At 41.9% G+C, this 11,013-nt stretch overlaps 2 long non-coding RNA genes across 2 annotated transcripts; both read right to left on the bottom strand.

The window, feature by feature from the left end:
* Positions 1-4,326: 4,326 nt before the first annotated feature.
* On the bottom strand, positions 4,327-6,157 carry LOC124342959. Its single transcript, XR_006919029.1, has 5 exons — positions 6,120-6,157; positions 5,939-6,051; positions 5,672-5,869; positions 4,684-5,587; positions 4,327-4,554 (listed from the first exon to the last, which is right to left on the bottom strand). It is a non-coding gene; the product is annotated as an uncharacterized LOC124342959 (long non-coding RNA).
* Positions 6,158-6,630: 473 nt separating this feature from the next.
* On the bottom strand, positions 6,631-8,574 carry LOC124342999. The gene is made up of 4 exons (XR_006919079.1): positions 8,404-8,574; positions 7,692-8,255; positions 6,811-7,625; positions 6,631-6,743 (listed from the first exon to the last, which is right to left on the bottom strand). It is a non-coding gene; the product is annotated as an uncharacterized LOC124342999 (long non-coding RNA).
* Between the last annotated feature and the right edge of the window lie 2,439 nt (positions 8,575-11,013).

The raw sequence follows: 11,013 nt of genomic DNA, 5'->3' as shown, positions 1-11,013 counted from the left end.
AGTCCCCTAAATCTTTTGAGACTTAGTTTTCATTTTGGTGTTGAGTTTTAAACCTGTGGTGTGACCGTAAAGTCTTGAAATCACAAAAATGATGGCAGAAAAAACTTCAAATGCTTATAACTTTTGAAATTTATTTTGGTGTTTGAATATTTGAAACCTAGGTAATAGAGGACAGTCCCCTAAATCTTTTGAGACTTAGTTTTCATTATGGTGTTGAGTTTTAAGCCTGTGGTGTGACCGAAAAGTCTTGAAATCACAAAAATGATGGCAGAAAAAACTTCAAATGCTCATAACTTTTGAAATTTATTTTGGTGTTTGAATATTTGAAACCTAGGTAATAGAGGACAGTCCCCTAAATCTTTTGAGACTTAGTTTTCATTTTGGTGTTGAGTTTTAAGCCTGTGGTGTGACCGTAAAGTCTTGAAATCACAAAAATGATGGCAGAAAAAACTTCAAATGCTCATAACTTTTGAAATTTATTTTGGTGTTTGAATATTTGAAACCTAGGTAATAGAGGACAGTCCCCTAAATCTTTTGAGACTTAGTTTTCATTTTGGTGTTGAGTTTTAAGCCTGTGGTGTGACCGAAAAGTCTTGAAATCACAAAAATGATTGCAGAAAAAACTTCAAATGCTCATAACTTTTGAAATTTATTTTGGTGTTTGAATATTTGAAACCTAGGTAATAGAGGACAGTCCCGTAAATCTTTTGAGACTTAGTTTTCATTTTGGTGTTGAGTTTTAATCCTGTGGTGTGACCGTAAAGTCTTGAAATCACAAAAATGATGGCAGAAAAAACTTCAAATGCTCATAACTTTTGAAATTTATTTTGGTGTTTGAAACCTAGGTAATAGAGGACAGTCCCCTAAATCTTTTGAGACTTAGTTTTCATTTTTGTGTTGAGTTTTAAGCCTGTGGTGTGACCGTAAAGTCTTGTAATCACAAAAATGATGGCAGAAAAAACTTCAAATGCTCATAACTTTTGAAATTTATTTTGGTGTTTGAATATTTGAAACCTAGGTAATAGAGGACAGTCCCCTAAATTTTTTGAGACTTAGTTTTCATTTTGGTGTTGAGTTTTAAGCCTGTGGTGTGACCGTAAAGTCTGGAAATCACAAAAATGATGGCAGAAAAAACTTCAAATGCTCATAACTTTTGAAATTTATTTTGGTGTTTGAAACCTAGGTAATAGAGGACAGTCCCCTAAATCTTTTGAGACTTAGTTTTCATTTTGGTGTTGAGTTTTAAGCCTGTGGTGTGACCGTAAAGTCTTGAAATCACAAAAATGATGGCAGAAAAAACTTCAAATGCTCATAACTTTTGAAATTTATTTTGGTGTTTGAATATTTGAAACCTAGGTAATAGAAGACAGTCCCGTAAATCTTTTGAGACTTAGTTTTCATTTTGGTGTTGAGTTTTAAGCCTGTGGTGTGACCGTAAAGTCTTGAAATCACAAAAATGATGGCAGAAAAAACTTCAAATGCTCATAACTTTTGAAATTTATTTTGGTGTTTGAATATTTGAAACCTAGGTAATAGAGGACAGTCCCCTAAATTTTTTGAGACTTAGTTTTCATTTTGGTGTTGAGTTTTAAGCCTGTGGTGTGACCGTAAAGTCTGGAAATCACAAAAATGATGGCAGAAAAAACTTCAAATGCTCATAACTTTTGAAATTTATTTTGGTGTTTGAAACCTAGGTAATAGAGGACAGTCCCCTAAATCTTTTGAGACTTAGTTTTCATTTTGGTGTTGAGTTTTAAGCCTGTGGTGTGACCGTAAAGTCTTGAAATCACAAAAATGATGGCAGAAAAAACTTCAAATGCTCATAACTTTTGAAATTTATTTTGGTGTTTGAATATTTGAAACCTAGGTAATAGAAGACAGTCCCGTAAATCTTTTGAGACTTAGTTTTCATTTTGGTGTTGAGTTTTAAGCCTGTGGTGTGACCGTAAAGTCTTGAAATCACAAAAATGATGGCAGAAAAAACTTCAAATGCTCATAACTTTTGAAATTTATTTTGGTGTTTGAATATTTGAAACCTAGGTAATAGAGGACAGTCCCCTAAATTTTTTGAGACTTAGTTTTCATTTTGGTGTTGAGTTTTAAGCCTGTGGTGTGACCGTAAAGTCTGGAAATCACAAAAATGATGGCAGAAAAAACTTCAAATGCTCATAACTTTTGAAATTTATTTTGGTGTTTGAAACCTAGGTAATAGAGGACAGTCCCCTAAATCTTTTGAGACTTAGTTTTCATTTTGGTGTTGAGTTTTAAGCCTGTGGTGTGACCGTAAAGTCTTGAAATCACAAAAATGATGGCAGAAAAAACTTCAAATGCTCATAACTTTTGAAATTTATTTTGGTGTTTGAATATTTGAAACCTAGGTAATAGAGGACAGTCCCCTAAATCTTTTGAGACTTAGTTTTCATTTTGGTGTTGAGTTTTAAGCCTGTGGTGTGACCGTAAAGTCTTGAAATCACAAAAATGATGGCAGAAAAAACTTCAAATGCTCATAACTTTTGAAATTTATTTTGGTATTTGAATATTTGAAACCTAGGTAATAGAGAACAGTCCCCTAAATCTTTTGAGACTTAGTTTTTATTTTGGTGTTGAGTTTTAATCCTGTGGTGTGACCGTAAAGTCTTGAAATCACAAAAATGATGGCAGAAAAATTTCAAATGCTCATAACTTTTGAAATTTATTTTGGTGTTTGAATATTTGAAACCTAGGTAATAGAGGACAGTCCCCTAAATCTTTTGAGACTTAGTTTTTATTTTGGTGTTGAGTTTTAAGCCTGTGATGTGACCGGAAAGTCTTGAAATCACAAAAATGATGGCAGAAAAAACTTCAAATGCTCATAACTTTTGAAATTTATTTTGGTGATGTTGATAATTATTGGTGTGAATAATTGAAGTAGTTCAAGCATTTAAGGTCATTTGACGGGAATTGAAGCTTAGTCTATCTGTATGCCAATCCAAGACTTTACCACTGAGCTATTAGGTAATAATAAATTTAAAAGAAATATTGTTAGATATTCTCAGCCAATACTTTTTTAGGATATGATCTACTTCTGGAAATAGTATGAACAGGATATGCGTCCATGGTGTAATGGTTATAGCATCTAGCGTTGTATGCAATTGTTCCGTGTTCTATTCCCACTTCCGCCACATTCCCCATATCGGCCTGTATAATATAACCATGCATGTCCGTATACTAACTCAACTAACTACTAACAACTAACTACTAACTTTCTAAAACTAACCAACTACTTACTACAAACGTACTAAAACTAACCAACACTAACTACTAACAACTGATATGCGCGGCATATATAAAAAAGAACCTTAGATAAATTCGTTGGGGTAAGCCAGATCGCTTATCATCGTAAGACGTGGGACACTCTTGTACGCAGTAGTACTCGAGGGTTGTCTACTGCTGTAATAGACCGGTATGAGAGATGGCGAACCCTGAACGAAAAAACCTTTTGTATATTTTTTAACGACATTAATGCTATTTAACTAACTTGGCAGAGGAGATGCACTGCGAGGTTTAATGATGAAAACGACGCTTATAAAGGCTGGCGAGAGAAGAGTTTGACACCTTTTCCTGTTTGTTGAAATTGTTCGTTTGTATGATATGCTCTATCCTTAGGCCTATTCTATTAAAAACAGGCTCCTGTTTAAAACTCTGAATATTATTAAGCGTGGTGCTGCATGGCCGTTTGATTACGCAACACGGTACTATACTGGGCAATCGACGAAAAAGATAAGAAAATGGAAAACATTTCATTTTGAGTTTACATCTCCCTGGTTTTATTTCCCGACCTTTTTCGAAGCCTACATCAGAGAGTAGGCCTACACTTCATTTCAGCAAAAAAAGAAATTCAAAGTCAAACATTATTGAACAAAGTCCCTCACCTCTATGAATCATACTACTACACATTTAAAAGAAAGGGTGTCATTTTGACAAGTGGTGCATGTGTGGATCCTCGTCTTATAGGCTAAGCGGTTCAGGTGCGAAAGATGCCCGTATTAATGCCCAATCCGACGCAAATGTTGAGGAAAATGTCAAGCAGGGCCCGTCTGGGGATGTAACCGCAGACGTAGGACGACGGCGACGGAACGGGTGACGCCCAGGCGCCGCCGGAATCGAAAGCTTTTTTCAAAATGAAAGTTCCTCCTTTGAGATTGGTGACGTAAGTGAAGTGGCTGCATCTAGAATCAGCAGCGCAACAACCAGCGAAATCGAACGGCGTCGCGACGCAGGTGAGCGTGTAAAGAATGTTTGTACTTGCAGACGATGTTTTGATCTCAGACAGCAACCATTGCCACCTAGCGGTAGAAATATGGATCTCTTCTGAGCGGGGGAATGCCGTGATTCAAACTAGAATTGTATAGTCTCGTTGATTGTTTCCAAAATCAATTGAAAACATCTCTGATACTAAATTATTGAAATAATAAAAATGCGTTCAAGCTCATACTTCTTGTTTCTAGCAATAAAAAGAGAGAACGTGAAAACCAATCGTGTTATAACATCTTTGCCTTGTATTACATAAGTCCACTGTTCATATTTTTTTTTAATTCTTTTTTTTTGTTCTCCCTCAAAGGGATTGATATTTCCCGATCAAACAGTTTTTCAATTTGACACTGACGAGTTGGTGAGTGGCGACAATGTTATTATATAAACAACATGTATAATGCCAACTTTTTTTTTCCTTTTTTTTCTGCTGGGCTGGGGTGGGTGGGGTCTACAAGATGCACACAAATACTCACTACGCGCACACGGTCAAATATATTTTTTTTTACTTTTCTTTTAATTTCTTGTGTGTGTGATGGACTGTGGGGCGTCGCAAAAAGGCAGGAGATGTTTTTCTTTTTGGTTGACAGGAAATGGAAACACGAAATCAAACAGAAACGAAACACGAAAAAGAAAAGAAACGGCACGGTTCTTAATCGTCGTCGAATGGGGTTGCAAAAGCCAAAGAGTGGGAGGAGTCAAATGTGTGTACAGAAACATTGGATTTCGCTAGTTGAAATCATAAATAAAAAATTTTCTTGTTTTTCATTTCTTTTCTCTTTTTTCTCGTCTGAGGGCGGGAGGCTACACAAGTACACGGTCAATCTACTCTGCCCCAATTAGTCAAATTCTCTCTAAAATAATAATCAGATTTAAAAGAATAAGGAAAAATGCATTTGATTGTGTGCAAACCGGAGGGTAATAAAAGGAGGGGGGGGGCGATTGGAACGTCGATTGTATAAACATCATCTGCTAAAACACGACTGTCATTTTTTAAAAACTAATTTTTAGAAATCATCACTACACACCTGATATGAGCCTGTGATATAAATTGCCCCGCCCCCTGATCCATTGGGCCAAAGGGCGGGTGTCGTTACATAACTGGACATTGATACACTACTCTCTGACAGATTAGCCCATTTTCTTTCTTAAATCAAACATCTATTCATCTTTTGTCAGTCGAAAATTAAGAAGTTCCATCGAGCTGGACATTTTCAAAGAAGCGTAGCACTCCTGACACACCCGCACCGGCCGGCGGATCCTCAATTGCATAATTTCAGACTCGTAGCGACTGCAACTGTGGAAAACCAAAATCAAAATTGCCAAAAATTAATTTCTTTTTTAATCCGCAAATTTCCATTTCAATTGAAATTGAATTTACCGGGAGCAAAAGACGTGTCCGCAGTTGCGGCAGTGATGTCGGCGCTCAGTCAACGAGAATTTCACGCGACACTTGGTGCACATTTCAACCGTGTCGTCGCGGAGCCAATGGTCGGCCACCGAGCGGCCCGTCACGTCCGTCACACTCCACGAATGGATGCGACCACGGGTGTCACCCACCAATACAGTTCGATTGTCCCTTTTATGAAACAAACAAAATTAGGACATTTTATTCCAATGATTTTGTTTTAATTTTAAAATGTTTTACTTGGAAATGGCCAGAGATGGTGACGGACGCAGGTTCGCTGTTGTCTTGGCGATCGTAGGCCGTGTGCATCGTCAATTTCGTCCGGAAGATCAACTGCCTCTGCCACTTGAAACCTGCAACCGGAAGAAAAATAAAATTCGTTAGCAAATCCAATCCGTCCAATTATTCTGAAATCTTTTACGTTTCTTCCGTCCTCACTTGTGCCGGCGTTTCCTCGTTGGGCAACAATTTCAAACAATTAAAGAGAAATTCCAGGGAAAGTCTGTCTACATTGAATTACCTGGACGTAGTCGAGGAACCACATTCGAACGACGCCGTCCGTCGATCTCGTCAGGATGACGTTCATGGGGTCCCACTCGTTAAACTGCGAGAAACAGACGCAGAGGATGTGCTGCGAGCGGCTGATCTGGTCCACCTCTGGGTGTTGACGCTGGCCAGTGGGTCGCCGTAGATGGACCACGGGTGGAGCCAAGTGCCGGAACATTAGGTAGCGATGTCGCCCGTCAGGTCGTTGATGTCGTTGGACGCCAGCGGCGCGTTGTATCCCGTCAACTGGCGGATGAAAAAGTCAAACGAGACAAGATCACGTGGAGAAGATCTCCATGGCGATGAACTGGCAGAGGTAGTGGTGCTTGTGCACCTCGCCAATGTCCTCGTAGTCCAGCCGGGAGAACTTGCTGCTGCTGTTGCTGCTGTTGCTGCTGCCGTAGGCAGGCGTCGTGTACGTTGGAACGATCGGCCCGAAAGTCCCAGACGGGAAATTGAGTCTGAGTGAATCCGTCCACCACGTACGAATGTCCATTTCCTGTTTCATTCAATTAAGAAATTTAAATTCCCAGCCAGCAATTGAAGGAGGGAAACAAAGAGTTGACCGAAAATGAGGAGGCCGTCCTCCACCGTCCTCAGGCCCTTTCTTCCAGTCGCATCAGGAGGTTCTGCCAATCCTGCTGTTACTGCTGGGCCGTCGACTGCGACGAAGCCAGCGGCTCGTCCGCCGCCGAACTGGTTCACCTGCTGGACGTCTCGTTTGATGCGGCAGCTGCGGAGTCGATAGTTAGTCGAGATCGTCTCGGTCACCACCAACTCGTCACCGGCGCCTCGCTCTATCAGCAGCGGCTTCCCGACTCCCAACTTCCGGCTCCTGGGCCGGTAAGGGAATACAGGGCGTAAAAACGCGGGTTGAGCGTCAATTTCTTGCAAATCCGACAAGACCCCTCCTGCGTCATGTCCAGCATCCAGACGTCGGCCCAGCAGTAGGAGAGGATTCAGGCGTAACTGTGCCGGCCCATGACGTTAACCGTGTCCTCCTTTTTGCTGCTCTTCATCGTCAGCCAGCGGCTGGTCAGGCCGGTCAGTCCGCCCGTCACTTTCCTGATCTTGGACTGGTTGGACGTCGTTGGACACTTCCAGGACGGTGCGGTAGGCGGAGCGACGCTCGGTTTCGACGTATTCAGGCGATCAGGCCACAACTTCAGGACCGGTTCCCATTTATAGCTCCAAACTGGTCGCCCGGTGCTGGGTGTTGGCGCCGTGGCTGATTTTGAAAGGTCTCCTCGACGGCCGGCTTTCGCTTCTTGCTGACGTACAATTCCTCCCAGACGGGAGGAACGGCCACGGCGGGTAAAATACTGGGCCTCTCTCCTGTTGGGCTCCACTTCCTCAAGTCGTCCGGCTAGGCTTCTTGTCCCTGGATTCAAAATTTTTCAAAATTTTTCTTTTTTTCTTTAACACACAAATTTACGATGGAACTTACGCATCAACAGAACCGTGACGGCCTCGGGGCAGTACATGGGAACTCCACGGCCGCCCTGCGAACTGACGGGCTGGCCTAGGCTCGTAACACAAAACAAGCAGCTCCAAATGATTTGCTTCAAGTTTCAATGGCTGCAAGTCCCCAGCTGTGGTTTGCCAACCATCAGACCAATGATGAGATTTCAGATAGGCTGGTGTGATTAGCTAGCATCCAGGGCATCCAGCCAGCAGCTGGAATAACCCTGGCAGCTGCTGGTTCTGCAGGTTGCTGCTAGGTGATGTGGCCACATCCTCAGAAGCCTCAAAGCCGCTCTCTGTCCTGTCCACCAAATGCAGGGGGACTGAAGTGTCAGTGCCGGAAAATCCCTGAGAGGTGATGAGATCCCTGGAACGAGCCCAGCCAGCCCCAGTGCTGACTCCCTCACAGAATTGGGCAAGGTACTGGGAGTTATTAGAGAGCAGAATGAGGTGGCAATCGGCAGCTAGGATATCACGTTGGATGACTTGACTTGGGGCTGCCTGAATAGCATCAGCAGCCAATCGAAGCCCCACAACCAGGAACAAACTACTGGGGAAAAAAATTAATTTTATTATTATTCTATATTATATGTATTAATAATAAAAGAAACTCTTGGGCTTGAACCTAGTATCAACAACAAGTTTTCAGTCTGGATATAACATTTCAAACGAAAAAGTTTCAAGGAATTGCTCACGTCTGATTGATGACGCCCAGTTGTCGTGGACGAGTACTTAGTAACTAGCAGGGGAGAGTCAGACCTTCTTTTCGACTTGCCAGTTGCCAACGAAGCTGCCTTGTCCAGTACAATCACTGCTCACTTTCTTGTCATTGTCGTTGACGCAGACGGTCAGAGTTTGTGGCCTATATCTTACTGGCAGAATGTGTTTGTGTTCAAAACAAAAAGCAAAACGTTAAAAACACCATCTAGCGACTAAAACGAAGAAAACTTACAGCAAACGTTCGAATGAGAAGGTTCCAGAGCAGGTAGGTTTCTCGAGTACTTGCGCCCAATATCTTCACGATATCCCTCCGCCCGAGTTATTATTTACGTGATGGAGGTCGAGATTAAGCAAACGGCCGACCAAGTTCAGGCCGAGCAAATAGCGCCGTTGTTACTCCCGGCCGTCTGTTCGGCTCTTGGCCGCCAACCGGTATTAAAACAAGTCGAAAAAAAAAAACTGTCAGAAAATCGTCCACTGTTTCTCTCCACACCTGGGGAAAAAATGTCTTTGGAATTATTGAAAATAAAAAGCAAAAAATAATTCAAAAACGGACATGGCGATCGGCCAGCAAGTCCCTGAATTCCAGGCAGTTGTTAGGCTCGCCTGCCTAACCAGCTCGTTGCCCACCCAGCCTGAGTTGTGTTGTCTGTGCTGTGTTGGATTCCGATCAGGGAAGGGATCACCTGCAGGACGTTGGTGTTGAGCCAGGCCTTGTGTGTGTTGGCGCTGGAGGAGGTAGGGTCAGCGTCTGGTAGCTGCGGATGCGTTCCGTCTCGTGCCGGGCTTGCCCGTCGTTGCACTTTGACCACCTAGACAATGCCCTTGACAGCCGCTTAAAGACTCTCCGAGACTCTTGGTCGCCATGGACAGCAGGTCGCGCGTGATATCCGCACCACACAAATCACAAATAAATAGCTCAGCCGTTGGCGATTTGGGCTATATACCGATCTGAACCTCATGTTCTAATCGTGTATTAGAAAATGACCGGGATGTGGGTGGAGCCAATGCGATTATCTCCGTCGATCATTCTTCTGAAAGGAAAGGTTCTATAAAGAAATCCAAAATCAGCAGAAGAATATAAGAATAAGAAAAATAAGAAATAGTCGGGGAATTCGGGGGCAATTTTTCACGTCGTTCGTTTGCGCGTTGTTTCCTGCGAAGATCGCCATTGTTTGGATGCCGCTCAAAGCAGAAGTTACTCTTAGTGCTCATTACAAGAAACAAACCCGACGTGCATCACGAAATCTCGGAAAATGCGATCCTTAGTTTTTTGTTCGACCAAGAAACTGGCGTGGAACAAGGTGAAGCTGAGACAAGCTCAAATGCCGGACGTATTCAAAGACATCGATAAAGAGGTTCGACAATCACTCTTGTCGAAATCCACCAAAGCAGCATGGGGAAAGCAACAGATAAAATCAGGGCATTTCACGTGTTCATCGTCTTCAAAACTGTCAGTGAAAAAGACGGAGAATTCTGGTGGTCACTAGAAAAAGACACCGAGTACATCATCTTCGCTTACAGTGCGTCACGCACCCTCAGCAAACATGGACCATCCGAGAGGCTTTCCTCTGGACTGAGGAAATTTGGCACAAACAAATGGTATGGATATATAAATCTTGTTTCCATTCCAGTTTGTCTTGACCCGCTAATAAGAAATCTTTGAATCAATCACCGATTTTGCCCTTTTTTTTTTCTTTTTTTTTTTACGCAGACAACTCCGTGATACGTCAGCCGATAGCAGGAGCACATTTTGCGGGGGCGAGCTGCTCGAGACACCGGAATGCCTTGAAATTGCTTTCGTTACATTCTTTTTAAGTGATATTTCTTTTACAAGAGATTCCATTCATATTTACATTCCAATGAAACATTAGTCCAAACTAGTCAAACCAAAAATAAAAAACAGCATTTTTATAATGTTAAATTTGAGTTTGTTTTTTCCCTTTTCATTTTTAACCAGCTCGATAACGATCATTGAAGCTGGTTAAAATTTAAAAATGAAAAAAAAAAATAAAATAAAATGTGACCTGTTGGCGACGCTCGACTTCGACGCTCGCAGACACAACTTGAGGGTCGCCTAGTGCTGGGTGTTGGCGCCGAGGATGATCTGGAAAGGCCTCCTCGACTGCCGGATAAATGCTGGGCCTCTCTCAAAATGCTGTTGGGTAATAAAAATTCAAATCCAAAAAATCAAACAAAAAAAGAATAAATGAAAATGATGTCGTAATTCTTTCCACGACGATGAATATCGGTAACAGGAAGGCATTACCGAACCAAACATTTGAATATCAGTATCAGCAGAACACCAGTGACAGGCGGACAGCCAGAAATGTGTTATACGCCGTTTACACGATGATTAGGTTCGAACAAAAACTAAAACAGAGGACGTGAACAAGACGGAAATGATCGTAGGGAGTGTCAAACTTGTCAAGGCACAATCCCCTTGACAATGAAGATGACGAAAAGAGGCCAAACTCGACATTCTTGCTGTCACAGAGATGCGATTCACGAACGATGTCCAAAAAATGCATAGCTATGCATCAATATCAAATTAAGAAATACCCCGAACAGCCAAGATCTCATTT

Source organism: Daphnia pulicaria, chromosome 6, assembly GCF_021234035.1.
Source record: "Daphnia pulicaria isolate SC F1-1A chromosome 6, SC_F0-13Bv2, whole genome shotgun sequence".
In the NCBI taxonomy this organism is placed as follows: Eukaryota; Metazoa; Arthropoda; class Branchiopoda; order Diplostraca; family Daphniidae; genus Daphnia; species Daphnia pulicaria.
Note: the sequence above shows the minus strand (reverse complement) of the source record. Positions and strands in the feature narration are given on the sequence as shown.